Source organism: Tupaia chinensis, unplaced genomic scaffold (genome assembly GCF_000334495.1).
Source record: "Tupaia chinensis unplaced genomic scaffold, TupChi_1.0 Scaffold147340_1, whole genome shotgun sequence".
Lineage (NCBI taxonomy): Eukaryota > Metazoa > Chordata > Mammalia > Scandentia > Tupaiidae > Tupaia > Tupaia belangeri.
This window is the reverse complement of record NW_006207191.1, coordinates 236,234-253,827: the sequence shown is the minus strand read 5'-3', so window position 1 is coordinate 253,827 and position 17,594 is coordinate 236,234. Positions and strand designations below refer to the sequence as shown.

Below are 17,594 nucleotides of genomic sequence, written 5' to 3'. Positions count from 1 at the left end.
TGGCGACGCACGCACACGCACCCGGTGTGAGTTTTAAGCCACCGGTCCGGGATGCGAACCGCGGTCGACTATGGGAGTCCAGCGACATAGCCATTACGCTAACTGCTGATTCCCAGAGGAATATATTTCAAGGCCTTTGCCCTGAACTATGATTGAACTCTGTTATAATACCCCAGGATTATTCATACATTCATTTATTGAGCAACTGTTATATCCCAAAGCTTGGTGCTGGGAAGCAATTCACTATTCTGCTCAGTTAGAGATTCAATGCAATTTGTGATAAATGCTACAATGGAGTTATGGAGGCACAGGTGAGGGAAAACTCACTTAAGCTAAGGAAGAAGGGAGGCTAGACACAGTGAGAGAAGGGAAGCTATGAGAATGTTGCAAAGTTTGAAAGAAAATACTGCACATTCTGAGAATGGCATGCAGGTCATGATTACTGGTGTGAAGGGGCTCGCAGGTGTGGAGGTGACAACACTCAAGTCAGAGAAACAGGAACAGATCTGGAAGAGCCTTGACAACCAGGCTCAGGGAGCACAGTTGATCCAGGAGGCCATGGGGAGCCACAGGTGGATTTTAAACTCATTTAGATACATCCTTCTTAACAGTACCATGAATGGAATAGAAGATCTAAGCCTTGAGGCTAAGATACCTATAAGGAAGATACAGTCCAAGAACGTGTTGAGGCGGTGAACCAGAACATTGCCAGTGGAGGTAGAAGAAGGAAATGCATTCTAAAGACCTTCAGGAGGGAAAGGGGACAGGCTCTGATGACAGAGAGAGAGAGGACTGCAGGCAGACTCTGTTAGAGCTAAGCAACTTGAAGGTGTTCGCTGAGGTACAGGACAAGAGGAAGCGTAGGCTTTGGTGAAGATGGTGAGCTTAGGACTCTGCTGCAGAAGCAAGCCAGGTCACTCTGGTCTTGTGGGCACTGCTTCTCCTCCTTGCCCAGTTTCTTCTGGTCTATATTATGCACAGCAGCTGTGACTCATTAGAAACAAAGCCCCAACTCTGTACAGACACCACCTCCCCCAGGGAGTGCTTAATCATTACACGATACACTTTAACAATAATCAGAAAAGCCCCAAGGGACATGTTAACTGCTAATCAAATATTTCCTTTCTACTAAAGAGTTCTTTGAAACCTCTTCCTGCCCCCTCACTCCTGCAGCCTCCCCCTGTGAGGGAGACTGAACCATAAATAAACAGGCAGGAGGGCAGTGGAATTATATGATGTAACTTGAACCCACGCCCTCCCAGGAATCTTAGGCCTCCTGAGGTGTGTTTGAGGCCTCTTTCAGGTCTGAAGTCTTCTTGCTTAGCTGGTACATAGTGCCTGCGGTTAGAAGAGAAATCCAAAGCTTCCAACCCAGGTCACTGCTCACTGGAGGGGAAACAGGGTGGAAGACTGGCTTTGTGTTTACGCCCATCTGGATACCCCTAGCTGTGTCCTAGAAGTCTTAAACCTGATAACAGGTGCTCCTTTGCTCCCCCACAAGGAAAATCTTGGCCTCAGAAGTGAGGGAACTTGGGAAAGGCTTGAAGGTGAAAAGGATTTCCTGTTCACAGAAACGGAGTGACATTGACCTGATTTATTTTTAAATTTAAGTTACCAGATAACATCAGATGTATTTCTCATGTACAGCATGATGTTTTGAATTATGTATACATTGGGAAGTGATTAAATCTAAGTAACAATTGCTTTACCTTGCTCAGTTATCATTTTTGCGGTGTGACCATTTTACATCCACTCTCTGTATTTTTCAAGAATACAATAAGTCATCTTTAACTCTAGTCACCTTTTTGTACAATGGATACCATGAATGTGACCTGAATTTTTAAAAACAGAGCAGAAACTGTTGGCTGGCCAGCCTGATTCAGTAGCCACTTTCTTTAAAAGATTCATAGGTAATTAATTAGTGCACAGCTTAGATCACAAACTTGCAAATGTCTCACTGTCTGGTACAAACACCCACAGATTTACGAATTCCATTTGACAAATGTTTATGGAGCACCTGAGCGAGTAGAAGGGTCTGCTGTGCTGGGTAAGAGATTGGAAGATGAATGAGGGCGATTTCACCCCTCCCAGAGGCCAAAATCTAATGAGGGATGTGGAACATAGACACAACAAAGGACAGGGCATGCCCGCAGGGCCAGAACTATGTAGCAGGCACAGAGTTAAGACATTAGCTGACTCATTTAATACCCGGGAAAATCTTATGAAGGTACGATTATCATTCCCATTACAACGATAAAGAGATTGAGGCTCTAAGTCACCAATCGGCAAGACACAAATCCAGATGGCCAATAGAGTTTAAGCTTTAGAGTCTGTCTTTTTTTTTTTCTTTAGGTTTTTGCCAATAGGGTATGTGTGCTTACCAGACAGAGTCTGTCTTTAACCTCTAAAATAAAACTGCATCTATATAGTGAAAACAAACAAACAAAAAACACTGCTGTTGGAACACAGAGGAAAAGGCAATTAATTGTAATGACTAAGAGAAAAACCTCACTAATACTTATAGATCATGATTTTTGACATGAACCATTTTTTAGTTGTTTTAACTCGAACGAGCGATTTTATTTTTCTGAGAATTAACGAGATAATACTTGCATAATACTTAATGCAATGCTTGGCATGTAACAAGCATTCTGAAATCATTAATTTTTTTAATAATTATAAGAACTCTCAGGGGAAAAAAACAGAGAAAAGAGCACTCCAGGCCGCGGGACCAACAAGGATAAAGGCCCAGGGACATGTAGTGAACGGAGGGTGGAATAGAGGATGTGTTGAGAAGATCAACAGGAGCCATAGCTATAAATGTAAAGTGGTGTCAGATGATGCAAGGCCTTGAATGCTATGCTGGGGGTGGAGGGTGCTTTATTCCAAAGCAAATGGAAAACTTACAGAGCTATTCGTGAGGAAGAATGGTGTGGATCACATCTGTGTTTTAGCAAGAGAATGCCAAGCACTCTGTGGGGTAGCATAGAGAGCAGATTCAGGGGCCAGCAGTAGGCGTAATGGCTATGTCACTGGACTCCCATGTAGTCGACCGCAGTTTGAGTCCCGGACCCAGTGGCTTAAACTCTCACACCGGGCATGTGTGTGTGAGTGCCCTAGATCCTGAGAGGAGAATGAAGGAGAAGGGATCGCAGCATGGCCATCCCCTTGGGGGGTGATTTCTCACTTTCTGTCTCTCTCTCTCTCTCTCTTTCTAGCGAGTGCACACACCCTATAGCAAAAACCTCTCAAAAAAAAACAAAAAAAAAAAACAAAAAAAAAAAACACCAGATTCAGGGGCTAGGCAGTGGTAATGCAACTGGATCTACCTGAGAAGGTTCTGGTCTCACATCCTGAGGCCTCCCTGTACATGCTGGGCTCATGAGCCTCCAATACCAGAGGCTGGAGAAAGGTCACGGCATGATGACCTTATTGGGGGTGCTCCTCTCTCTCTTGAAATAAATACATTAAAAAAGAAGATGAAGAAGTTGCCATCCAGACAAGACTGAATTCTGGCAAGTTTAGTGATAGAAAGGGGAATATAAATTGCATAGATGTTTAGGTTGTTAGAGTCCCAGATTAGTAACCGCTTGGGTAAGAGGGGAAAGGAAGTAAATACCTTCACGAGCTAGTGACAACGACCAAGTAGGTAGCCTTGCCGTTATCCAAAACAAGGAAGGCAGGAGAAGAGGAGCTAAAGGGGAGGAACTTGAGGTGTGTGAGGAAAGAGACACTCTACCAGATGGGGAAAATTGATGGGAAGATATGAGTAGCTCAGTTTTAGAGATGCTTATTAGACATCCAAGTCCTAAAGTAGGCGGGTGGTTATACAAATCTGTCATTCTGAAGATATCAGTTTAAAAAGTCCAGGGTATAATGATATTTAGGCTATGAGACTAGATCACCAAGGCAGTGAGGAAGGAGGAGAGAGAGACAAAGATGGAGCTCAGAAGACCAAATCCTGAATCCTTGGGGCACTTCTATAGAGGTGGGAGGTAAGAAAGAGAATGAGCAAAGGAAACTGAGAAGTGGTCAGTAAGGTAGGAGGTAAATTAAGAGAGTATGAACTCTTGAAAACGACAGGAAGAATGTGCTTTAAAAAAAGAGGATGTGATCAACTGTATTCAATAATGCTGAGAGGGGGACCAGCAGTTAGCGTAATGGCTATGTTGCTGGACTTCCAGGTAGTTGATCACGGTTCGAGTGCTGGACCCGGTGGCTTAAACTCATGCCGGACACGTGTGCGTGCGTGCCCAAGATCCCTAGAGGAGAATGGAGGAGAAGGGATTGCGGCGTGGCCATCCCCTTTGGGGGGTGATTTCTCGCTTTCTGTCTCTCTGTCTCTGTCGTTCTGGCGAGTGTATGTGCCCTATAGCAAAAATCTCTCCAAAAAAAAGAAAAAAATAATGCTGAGAGGGCAAGTAAGATGAGGACTAAATTGAGTCAACATTGGATTTAGCAATGCAGACATTACTGACTGCCTCTTTGTATTTTATTTATATTTTAGGTTTTTGCCATAGGGCATGTGCGCTGGCTGGGGAGAGAGTGAGGGGGAAAGTGAGACATCACCCCCTGAAGGGGATGGCTACCTTGCAATCCCTTCTTCTCCATTTTCCTCTCAGGATTTCAGACACACGGGTACACATGCCTGGACTGGCATGTAGGAGTTCAGAGCCTTAACCACTATTGTCACCTGATGGCTCCACTGATGGCCTTTTTAAGACTAGTTCTAGCATAGTGGTTAAGGCACTGGATTCCCACATGGCTGACCATGGTTTGAGTCCCAGACCTGGTGGCTTGAAACTCATACCAGACACATGTGTGTGCGTTCCCAAAATCTCAAGAAGATGAAGGAGGAGAAGGGATTACAGTTTGGCCATCAGAGTTCTCATTTTCTGTCTCTGTCTCTTCAGTGAACATATGTGCCCTAATCACAAACATCTCTCTTAAAAAAAAAAGACCAGTTTTAGTAGAATGGTGCAGATCGTAAACGGAATGGGTTTAAAAGAAAAATAGAAGGAACTGGGGACCAGCAGATGGTATAGTGGTTACATTGCTAGAGCTCCACATGGTCGACCCCTGTTCAAGTCACGAATCTAGTGGCTTGAAAATCAAACCTGGAGCGTGTATGTGCGTGCCCAGGATCCCAAGAGGAGAATGACTTCTCACTTTCCCTCTCACCATCTCTGTCTCTCTCTCTCTGGCAAGTGCATGTACCCTACAGCAAAAAAAGGAAGAAAAAAAAAAAAGGTGCTGAAATGGAGTTGGTGAATTCCCAGTGGTGGGACTGATCACAGGTTGGAGCACAGACACTTCACCTGTAGTTGCAGATAGAAAAGTGGATTATATGGACACAGGTACAATGAAGTGGGAAGGTGAGGTGTTGAGAGTGGTGAAGGTTTCTGATTATTGTTTTTTTCTTTCTTTCTTTATTTCATGAAAGAGAGAGACAGGCACCCTCAACAGGGTCCTGATGCTGCAATCCACCCCCAGTCTCACATGGCCCAGATCATGGGCATATGTGCACACCCCATGCTCAGAGGTCCAGGTGTACGACCCCAGGACCTTTCCAGGTATGTCACCCGAGTTGCCACTATACCACCACCCAATCCATGCTTTTTAAAAAAAACCTGTAATTTCTGATTCAGATATAATCAGTATACATCTTTATGGGGTATATATGTATTTTTTTTTCAGAGGATTTTTGCTATAGGTCTTGTATGCCTGCTGGAGAGGCAGAAAGTGAGTAATTAACCCCCCTCCATGAAAGAATGGCCATGCCACAATCCCTTCTCCTCCAGCCTCTCAGGATTTTGAGCCTGCATGCACACTCGCCCAGAGTGAATTTCAAGCCACCGGGTCCGGAACTCGAACTGCAGTCAGCCATGTGGGCATCCAGTGACATAGCCATTACTCCATCTGCTGGTTCCACAATTTGATTTTTAAATGTATGTATATGGTGTGGGCAGGTGGCATGGTGGTTAAGGTGCCACACACTCACACATGGCTGATTACGGTTTGAGTACTGGACCTGATGGCTTGCCTTCTCACTTTCCCACTCTCTCTCTCTCTCTTTCTCTCTCTCTGGTCAAATTAAAATAAACAAATGAATAAAAAAATTTAAATAAATAATTCTTTTTTGAAAAAAGTATGTTTATGGTGTGTAATAAACAAATCAAGGATATAAACGTGTTCACTACCTTCGACATACAACATTATATTATGCTATGAACATTCAAACTTCACTCTACTGGTTATTTTGGAAGTATATATTCGACTGTCAATGATGCTCTTAACTGTGAAATTCAATTCTAAAGAAAAACAAAGTGATTAAAAATTAGACAACAAAATAACTCATAAATCAATGAGGATAGATTTTTGGAGACAAAGAATCTTAACATAGCCAATAAAAAAGGAATTTTTAATTTCCATGTAGAGAACTGTGGGAGATAAGAGTTTATAATCTGAAAAGATTTGTAGGATCAATTATCGATCCAGTTAGAGATAGGTAAAATTATACATAACAATAGCTCATTAGGAAGAGTTAGAAAAAGAAAACTTCTCACACACTAAGCTCTTGTAGGACCACAGGATGAACTGTGCCTAAAGAAATACATCCTGGGGGGGAGGAGTAGCAGGTTTAAAAAATTAGCAGTTTTCAGCCATTCATTCGTATTAGGACCCAACAGTTTTCTTTTTAAAAAATTATTTAATTGTATGTATTTCTTCATTTATTTTGATTTGACCAGAGTAAGATTCAGAGAGCCAGAGAGAGGGAAGGTGAGAAAGCAAGTCACCAGGTCCGGCACTCGAACCGTGGTTGGCCGTGTGGGAGTGTCCAGCGCCTTAACTACTGCAACATCTGCTGGTCCCCAGTACCCAACAGTTTTCTAAAATGTCATCTACACCTGAAAACTAAGGAGACGTAGAATAGAGGTTTTTAGTTTTGTTTTTGTTTGCTGAGGAGGCTGTCTGAGAGCTTGAAAAGTGAGGTTACAGTCCAGTGAACTGGGTTCTGAAAATTCAGCAGCCATCCTGAAGAGATGGGTCACCCCTGAGAAGATGAACATAGAAAAGAGAGGATAGAAGGAATCACAGTTACAATTTCTAGTCAGGGCCAGCTGCAGTGGCCCAGCAGTAACACTTAACACCGTGCTCTGCAATGCAGAAGCCATGAAGGATGTCCCAGCTTTGTATCCTGAGTTCTCCCCATACATGCCAGGTGTATGCAAGTGTGCCTGTGAGCCTGGTAGTCTGAGGCTGGAGGCAGACAGTGGCGTGAAGACTCTGTTGGGGTCCCTGTTTCTTTCTCTTTCTCTCTCTCTCATGAAACAAACTTAAAAAAAAAAAAGGGTGTCAACATATGTCATAATGGTTAAGGTGCTGGACTCTCATATGGTCAACTGTCGTTTGAGTCCTGGACCTGGTGGCTTGACACTAATGCCGGGCATGTGTGCCTGTGTGCCTAAAATCTGAAGGGGGAATGGAGGAGAAGGAATTGCAGTGTGGCCATCCCCACTGGGGGGGCAATTTCTCATTTTCTCTCTCTGCGTTTCTCTGGCAAGTGCATGTGCCCACTAGCAAAAATTCCTAAAAACAAAACAAAGCAAAAAACTTCCACTTAAAATTTTTCTGCATGCCTGAGTTCCTGTGGTGTTAACTCACCTTGACAAGTGGCCACTTGCTCTGAATCACCTCTGCAAAAGAAAGTCAGATCCTAGCAACTTGCAACCCAAGGAACACTAGTAAAACATGAAGTCATCTCAGAACCCCAAAGTGGACCCCAAAGTGAAAGTACATTTGGGATTTGGAAAATAAATATATCAATCGCAGCCTGCAGAATACCACCGTCTTATTTTTATGTGTGTTGTGTATATTTATCTTATCAATGCTCATAACGACTCTGGGAAGTATCAGGGCAGTCTAGAACTGTCCTAGTTTTAAGCTGCCATTGGTCAACTTGTCCAAGTATCCAAGTGACAGTGAGACATGGAGCAGAGCCGGGAACTTCAGCCCACTCTGCTAAGTCCGAACGTTGTATGCACATCTATTTCACAATGACACAGAGAGAGAGAGAAACCAAGCCTAAAACAGATGTACATATTGGTGAAAATGGTGGGAAGAACGAGTGAATAATTTCATAGGTTTACCGATCATTAAGAAAGAAAGAAAATATATGCATTGACCAGGCACATGGTTAATGCCCATGGTAGAAGAAATTGAAATTAACTGAGGGGCATAGAGACATATTCAAGTAAAGAACAATTAGAGGAACTGACAAAAAAGTTATCTACAACAGGCAAGGGTGGACTGGCCCTTGAAAAGTGAGGTTACAGTCCAATGAATTGGGCACAGTGGTTAAGTACTGTGCAGGGGCAGCCAGATCCTGGATGGCAGAGGGAACCGCAATATGAATCCTGGCTTTAGACGCTTGAGATACAAACTGGGGTACGTGCATGCTTGCCAAGGATCTCGATGGGTTGGAGAAATGGAGGACAAAGGTGTGTTTTCCAAGCCACCAGGTCCACTCCCGCTGCACAGTTGGCCACATGGGATCTAGCTGCCTTAACCACCATTTTTGGAGACAAAGAATCTTAACATATACAGCCAATACAAAAGGAATTTGTCATTTCTTCAGACCTGCCCAGAATTTTTTTTTTTTAATGAAATGAAGGCTCGAAGGGGGCAAATGAAGAATTTCAAGAGAAACTATGGTCCCGTCAGTTCTTGCAGGTACTGTTGGTTTTCTGCCCAGATTCTCTCTGCCAGGCCAGTGTATCCATCTCCTAGCTACTGCTACTGCTTACTTCTGCACGCATCCTGGGAAGGCTGTCCTTGCCTAACGGGAGCTGCTTTGCCCAGAAATCCCCAAGGACCCACACACACTGCCTGTACCCACTCCTTACCAGGACCATCCTGGTATTAGACATGGCTCACTGAACCGGCTATACTTGTATCCTGCCCCCTTGCCTCTAAATGAACTTTGGAGCAATTTATGTTTCTCTGACATCAGACTGAGGTAAGAGGTGTTTTTTGTTTTATTTTTTTTAAAGATTTATTTTATTTACCTTTATTTATTTTAATTTGACAAGAGAGAGAGAGAGAAAACAAGAAAGCAAGCCACCAGGTCTGAGACTCAAGCCACAGTCAGCCATGTGGGAGTCCAACACCCTTAACCACTTTGCCACCTGCCAGCCCCAAGGTAAGAGTTTTTCTTTTATCCTCACTTATAACTATGGCTCATATGCCTCCCATCCCCAAATTAATGTGTTAAGATTTGGGTGTGATGGAATTAAGAGGGTAATAAATTACTCAGACTGTAATGTTAAAAGGTGGGGCCTCTGGGAAGAGATTAGAATTAAAGTGATCAAAGTGAGGGCCCCATGTTGGAGTACTGGTGGGTTTATAACCACAGGGAATGACAGAGACCCGTGAGACAGATACTCTGTTTCTCATGATGTGATGCCTTAGGACTCCACAAGACCTCCACCAGATGTAGCCCCTGAACCCTGAACCTCCAAACCATGAGTTAAATAAAACCTTTTCCTTTCCTTTCCTTTTCTTTCTCTCTTTCTCTCTCTTTTTTAGAGATTTTTGCTATAGGGTGCGTGCACTCACCAGAGAGACAAAAAGCGAGAAATCACCCCCACAGCAGGGATGGCCATGACCCAGTCCCTTTTCCTCCATTCTCCTGTTGGGATTTTGAGTATGGACGCACACGCACCCGGCATGAGTTTTAAGCCACCGGGTCTGAGACTTGAACTGTGGTCGACTACATGGGAGACCAGCGGTGTAACCACTATGAGGTCTGCTGGTCCCTTCTTTTTTAAAGTTTTGCTATAGGGCGTGTGCACTTTCCAGAGAGAGATATAGAGGGAAAGTAAGAAATCACCCCCACCCCCAAGGGAATGGCCATGCTGCAATTTCTTCTCCATTTCCTTATCAGGAGTTTGGGCATGCATGCACACACACCTGGCGTGATTTTCAAGCCACCAGCTCCAGGACTTGAACCATGGAGTTGGGCATGTGGAATCCAGCTGCCTTAACCTCCATGCCACCTGCTGGCCCCTAAATCTCTATTTTATAAATCACCCTGACTAAAGTATTTTCTGTTATTAACAATGAAACACTTTGTTGCTCTATCTTGTTTTCCTTGATTTTATTTTTTTTAGAGGTTTTTACTATAGGGCATGTGCGCTCGCCAGACAGAGAGAGACAGAGAGACAGAAAGTGAGAAATCACCCCCCCAGGGGGGATGGCCATGCCACAATCCCTTCTCCTCCATTCTCCTTTTCAGGATCTTGGGCATGCACACACACGTGCCCGGCATGAGTTTTTTTAAGCCACCAGGTCCGGGATGTGAACCGCGGTCGACTCCATGGGAGTCCAGCGACATAGCCATTACGCTAACTGCTGGTCTCATTGTTTTCTTTGATCTTTGAGAGGTTTCTCCTAGATCCACTTCCTCGAAAAATCATACAAGCGTCCTCGTCTGAGGCTCTGCTTCTAAGAACCTGCCTTAAGGCAGCCAGATAGGATCTGACTCTGTAGTGCTTCCCTCTAGGTGGGATACCTTTGGCTGTCTTTGCTTTATGTTTTTTCTGGTTGTTTGGTTGGTTTTGGTTTTCTGCGTTTGTTTGGTTTGGTTTCCCAGAGTTGACTCTTGGAGTCTTCATCTCTCTAAACAAAAGAGAAATGAAATGTATTTATTAAAATGTTTTTAAAACTTGCCCTTAGTAGGGTCCGTCCCATAGTCTAGTGGTTACGGAAGGGCGCAATGGCCAAAACAATTCAAATCCGAACCCCAGTGCCTGAGTGCCTAAACTCCTGACAGGACGGAGAAGTGGCGGTAAAGGGATGACAGCGTCACACAACCCGTGGGGAACACCTCTCTCTCTCTGTCTCTCCGATTAGTGTACACACCCGCTGGCAATTTTTTAAAAATTGCACTTAGGTAAGTAAGCCTATTCTATTTTAAATTTTAGGTAAGCCTAGTTTCTAGAGCATAGATATGCTGCTGCCCAATCGCGAGGCTGTGATTTTGATGTGTACTTCCAGAGACTTCCTATCAGCCAACACCAAGTGGACAGCAACTCCATTCTCGTAAATCAGATATCTGATGTCTGTATCAGAAAACCTGACTCACTGGAGCTTAAATAATAAATGGAAGTTATTGGCTCATGTAACTGAGAAATCCATCGGAGAAGTCTAGATCCAGGCATATCTGAATCCTGTGACTAGAGGGTCACCCAGTACCTGGTTTCTGTGTGTCCCTTGGCCCGGCCTTCTACAATGTTCACCGTATTCTAAGTCTAACTCACCTTGTGAAGCCAAGAGGGCTGCCAGCAGCTCCCAGTGCCACACACTTTCTCATTTATACTCAGCAAGAAAACAGAATGTTCTTGTTCTAGAAAAATTGCTGCGTTTCAGTCAGATCAGAGCAGGCTAGGTCACATGCCCAGCTCTGAACTAGTTGCTGTGGCCAGGGAGGTAGAACAGGGGGCTTAGTTAAGAATATGAACTCCATGGCTCGAACCAGTAATGGCGTCTGATTCCCATGACATAACTACATGGATCCCCAAACAGAAATCAGAAACTTTGGCAAGAGCTAGGTCGGGGAGACTGCCTGTAGATACCACCCTGCTCCACCAAACGATCAAAAACTGCAGAAGGTTGTATTCCCTTGGTGTGTATGAGTGTGGCCTGTCCGAGGCTGTGCCAGCCTAGGACATCACTGTATTTCCAACACAAGGAAGAGGAGAGGAAGGAGGAAGAGAAAGTGCTACAATACTGCAAAATAGAGGACCGTGTGAACAAAGTGCCAATAACCCATACCCACACAGCACGTTGAAGCTTACCCTACTCTGCATACAGCTTGTCTCACTAATCCTCACAACTTGAAATGGAACGTTTGTCCTTACTTTTTGCTATTCTGAATCTGAATCCCACCTCCCTTCTTTTGGGGAGTCCTCTGCCTTAGGGATCTTGGAGCAAGGCAAGACCTTCTCCTACTCTGCTGGTTGAAAATGTCAGGTGCTTGCTCTTGCAAGATGTGGGGACAAAGCCTCGGCTTGGCCAAGTGGATGAATCTATGACAGACTTTGAATTGGGAGCTAACAGTGGCATGGTAGTTAAGGCTGCTGGGTCCCATATAGCTGACTGCATGGTTTGACTCCTGGACCTATCTGCTTGAAAAACACTCTGTGCACATGTGCATGTATGCCCAAAATACTGACAAGAGGGAGAAATGGAGGAAAGAGAAATGCAGCATGACCATGGCCCATGGGGGTATTCCATGTTCTCTCTCTCTCCACCCTGTGGCAATATTTAAAAACAAACAAAAAGAAGAAGCAGAGGCTTCTTTGGATCATTCTTCCTGGCTGTAGTTGGGTGGAGGTGGCAGCAATATAGTTTCTGAGGCAATAGAGCAAGCAGGACACCCAGCTTAGCACCAGCGGCGTTGGTAGGACAGTCTGCAGCAGCACCAGCTGTGCTTAGTGATAGAAGAGCAGTTTGAAAGTTCTGTCATCAGCACTGTCGCTTTGTTCCTATAGTAATGTTTTTATACTAGAGGGCACATAGGTATGCATACGAGAAAGAGAAAGTGAGAAAGCCCTACGCCACCTCCGGGGGGCCTGGTCACATCAGAATCCTTTTTCCTACAGTTCTCCATCCTATCAGAATCCTGATCACGGATGCACGTGTCCACTGTGTTTTTCAAGCTGCTGGAGCTAGGACTCAAACCCTGGTTGGTTATGTGGGATCTGGCTTCCTCAGTGCCATGCTTAACCACTACTCTATGGGACCAGCCTCCAATACTCCCCTTTTTCTTGAGAGAGATATTTTTGTCATAGGGCTCATGCACTTACCAGAGAGATAGGAATAGAAAGTGAGAAATCACCCCCCAAGGGGGGATGGCCAGGTCACAATCCCTTCTTCTCTATTTTTCTGTCAGGATTTTGGCCATGCACACACGCTCAGCGTGAGCCTGAAGCCGTTGGGTCTGGGACTTGAACCACGGTTGACTACTTGGGAGTCCAGCAACATAACCATTATGCCATCTGCTGGTCCCTCCAATACCCTTTTAATGAAAACCCTTAGTTTTCAACTAAGTCAGTTTCTATGGAGGCAACTTATTGAAAGACAACTTTTTTTTCCCCCAGAGGGTACATGGACTCATCAGGGAGAGAGAGAGAGAGCACTCCATGATGGGACATGGTCGTGCTACAATTCCTCCCCCTCCCTTTCTCCATCCTGTCAGGATTTGGGGCACACAAACACACATGCCCAAGCTACCAGGGCCAGGACAAACTGTGCTTGATCATGTTGGATCTGGCTCCCTTAACCACTAGGCCATGAGACTGGCCCTACCTTATACCTATTTTACACATTCGCCCGAGGTTGGCCCTAGATTCTAGCAACACATCCAAATAAGACCGAGTGCCCCCTTACCCAGATGTGATAAGTATGCCCAGATTGGAAGATATCCTCCAATACAAACAGCAAGAAGTTAGGACTGTGCACTCTTGCACAGAAGGCCCAGAGCACAACCTATAGCCCCTAACCAGAAAAATGTTGAGTTATGAAGCATCTGGCCACCAATAATTTTAGCCTCTAAGGTTAACGAAAATACTTGCCAAGACCAAATTGTCATAAACAAAGCACATTCACACCCAGCCAGCTGGACTCCATCTCAAGAGCACAAACAGAAGCTCCAGAAGGTGAAGAGATTGATGCTATTTATGGGAACAATCTGCAGCCATCCCTCTGTTATAGTTCTGGGTGGAAAATGGTGCAAGAGAAAATATAGTATTGGAGAAAGCGGCTACCGAAGTACTGCAAGCCTGCACAAGAGCTGAAGCTCCCTGGGAGATGCTGAATGCCAGTATACAGAACAAGGCAGTGGGTTTGCAAAATGACCCTCTGAGAAGCCATTACTAGCTCATATGCTCAGTAGGGAAGGAAATGATCAAAGAAAGGAAAGAACAGGCAATGAAGCCAGATAAAACAGGGCGAAGGTAAGATAGAACTGGTAGAAATTGTAGCAAATCTCTAGGTTCACTAGGGCAGATGTTCAGTCAGCTTCTCTAATGCTGCTTCCCACCACCACCTGGCTCCCAGCCCATCTTCGTCCTGTCCCCAGAGCTTGGTTCTGCTCTGCAAGGTCTTCTATCCATCCTACAGACCTCGATTAAGCAGTCTTCATGCCGGGTCTAGGATAAGGCTCTGGCATAGAGAAGAGAAGAAAACACAATTTAAGCCAAAGAAGAGCTTAAGAGGCTTCAGATAGTAAAAGAATTAGTGTCTCCTTCCCAAGAGAAAATTCAAAAGAAAAAAAAAAGAGAGAGATGTTTGCCATAGGGCATTTTTGCCATGCACTTACTGGAAATTCAAAGAGAGACAGAGAGACAGAAGGTGAAAAACCAACCCCCCGCCTCCCAGAGGGGATGGCCACGCCAATCTCTTCTTCATTTTCCTCTCAGAATTTTGAGCATGCACAGACATATACCCAGTATGAGTTTCAAACTGCCAGGTCTAGGACTCAACCTGCTGTCGATCATGTGGGAGTCCAGCGCCTTAGCCACTATGCCCCTGCTGGCCTCCCAAAAGAAAATTTTATTTTTCAAAATTACATAAACCCAATGTATGTGCTAAAATTAAGGATAGCTGTTTTTCGGATTTTGGGATTACAAAATTTGGATTCTTTTAATTAAAGATGAATGTTCCAGGGCCAAGAAATGGCATAGTGGTTACATCGCTGGACTCTCACATCACGGTTTGATCATGGTTTGAGTACCAACCTGGTTGCTTGACAGTCACGCCAGGCATGTGTGTGTGTACACGTGCGTCCAGGATCCCAGGAGAAGAATGGAAGAGAGTGTAGTATAGCCATCCTCCCCACTGCCCCAGGGGTGATTTCTTACTTTATCTCTCACTGTCTCTGTCTCTCTCTCTCTAGCGACTGTACATGCCTTATGGCAAAAACCTCTTAAAAAGAAAAAAAGATGGGGAACCAGCAGTTAGCGTAATGGCTATGTCGCTGGACTCCCACGTAGTCGACTGCGGTTCACATCCCAGACTCGATGGCTTAAAGCTCACGCCGGGCGTGTGTGCGTGCGTGCCCAAGATCTCGAGAGGAGAATGGAGGAGAAGGGATTGTGGCGTGACCATCCCCCATGAGGGGTGATTTCTCACTTTCTGTCTCTATGTCTCTCTCGGTCTGTCTGGCGAGCGCACGGGCCCTATAGCAAAAACCTCTCAAAAAAAAAAAAAAAGAAAAAGAAAAAGAAAAAAAGATGACTGTTCCTCTCATTCTCACTGTCATTCGGTGCTTCTGGCTTGCTGGAGTCTACGAGATCACCCCACCTTCAAAGAGCTCATGGGAGGATGGCTCTTATCTTCCTAGCTATATGATTGCTTTCTCTCTTTCCCAATTACTGGTAGTTTCTGTGGTTGCTAATAAGTAGAAAGAGGTTGGAGCAGCAACTGGAGAAGGCATTGGTACTTTTCCTAAGGGGCCAGCCTACTTGTTGACAAAATCCCATAAAATCACTGGGCTATCTTATCAAGATGCTGAGTGAACTTTTGGTTGTTATGCTTCAAAATGGGAAGAAAGTTTTGAGAAGAACACCAAAATATCAGGACAGAATGGATTTCATCTTAGGATGAACTAAATCATTTAATACTTTAGCATAATCTCGACATTTAACAGTTGGAGGCAGGCCCAGCCACGTGGCTCAAGTGGGAAGATGTTGCCACACATTGGCGAGGCTGCTTGGGAGACCCAGGTTCAGTTCCCAGCCCAATCTAAAACAGTTCAGTGGTGTGTGCTTGTGGGCCTAGCTGTGAGGCTGGAGCAGAAGGATTGAGGCAATGTGAGACCCTGTCAAAGATACCTATTTCTCTCACTCTTTCTCTCCAACCTGTTCTTGTTCTCTCTTTCTTATTAAAAAGAAAAAGAAAAAAAGTTGAGAGGCAATATGACCCAAATCATAAATATAGGCTTCAGCAAATGTGGCTTTGTTCACCATATCCTTCAATATTTGAAATAAAGCTCACTATTGAAACTGAATTCAGGGGGACCAGCAGTTGGCATAACGGCTATGTTGCTGGACTCCCATGTAGTCAACTGCAGTTCAAGTCATGGACCTGGTGACTTAAACTCACGCCAGACGCATGTGCATGTGTGCCCAAGATCCTGAGAGGAGAATGGAGGAGAAGGGATTGTGGCGTGGCCATCCCCCCTGGGAGGGTGATTTCTCGCTTTCTGTCTGTCTCTCTCTGTCTTTCTGGCAAGTGCACACACCCTATAGCAAAAACCTCCCCCCAAAAGAGAGAGAGAGAGAGAGAGAGAGAGAGAGAGAGAGAGAGAGAGAAACTGAACTCAGGTGCCAGTGAAATCCAGAGGCTAAACCTGGTGATGATGTTAAATCGGGCAGGACTTGGTGCATGAAAAGGCAGGATAGAAATAGGTCAAGGCCAGGGAGGAAAAGAGAGTTCCCAAGATGACTTCTAACAGCCAAAATAATTAGACTTGGAGCCTGAGAACTGCAAAGAAATACAGAAAATATCCAAAGTTAAAAACTGAGAAACAGAAGAGGAGACAGGGATTTACTGAGTACGTTTGGTCCCCAAGGCAAGGATCAAGTAATGAAAGGAGAATATAGAAACAGAGAATGTCAGCAAGGTAGGGTTTTAGTATTGCCCCAACAGAATGCTGTTTAGATGGTACTGCTGGGGCCAGCAGATGGTGTGGTGGTTAAAGGCGCTGGATTTCCACATGGCCGACTATAGTTCAAGTCCCGGACCTGGTGGCTTGCTTTCTCACTTTCTCTGTCTCTGTCTCTGTCTCTCTCTCCCTCTCTGGTCAAATTGAAATAAACAAATGAATAAATAAAGTTAAATAAAATAATTATTTTTAAAAAAATGGTACTGCGTTCCCAGTTCTTTTCTTCCCCCTTTTTAAAAAAATTTATTCATTTTTCTTCCACAAAAGAGAAAGACAGACAGAGAGACCCCAACAGGGTCTTCACACCACGTCCTCGCCTAGTCCCAGCTGGCCTGGATCACAGGCACATAAGTGCATACCAAGCATGTTCAGGGAGGTCACAGACGTGAGCCCAGGACTGCTGTGTGAGTCCGGTAGTGTTACTGCTGCATCACACCAATTCCCCCTCCCCGCTTAGGCTCTTCAGTTAATCTAAGAGGTCAGACAGGCCAAAATGTAAACAGAAAACATTCATGGATGGTTTAGACACATTCACGACTTGGAGATGTGCAGCATGTTAAGTGTGGTTAGAAGTGCCTGGGTTATATCCCTGACTTGTGGTTGTCAGTGAGTTACAGAACAAGAGTTCCAAGACTTTTGGATGTCATGGAGATGTAACATTTTTCTTAGAAGTCAAGCCAATACACAGAGCATTTACATAGAACATTTATTGTTTTAAATGGTTTGAACAGAGGAGGCAATAAATTCTGCCTTCCGTTGTGTTTCCTTAACTTTTTTTTTTTTAATTTATTTTTTTTTATTTTATTATCATCATAATCTTCTTTCTATTACACTAGATTACATATAACTTTACATTGACTTCCAT

General features: G+C 44.5%; 1 pseudogene; it reads left to right on the top strand.

Moving 5' to 3' along the window:
* The first annotated feature begins 2,062 nt into the window (after positions 1–2,062).
* LOC102481990 (tropomyosin alpha-3 chain-like) overlaps positions 2,063–17,594 on the top strand; it is a 27,298-nt pseudogene continuing 11,766 nt past the window's right edge.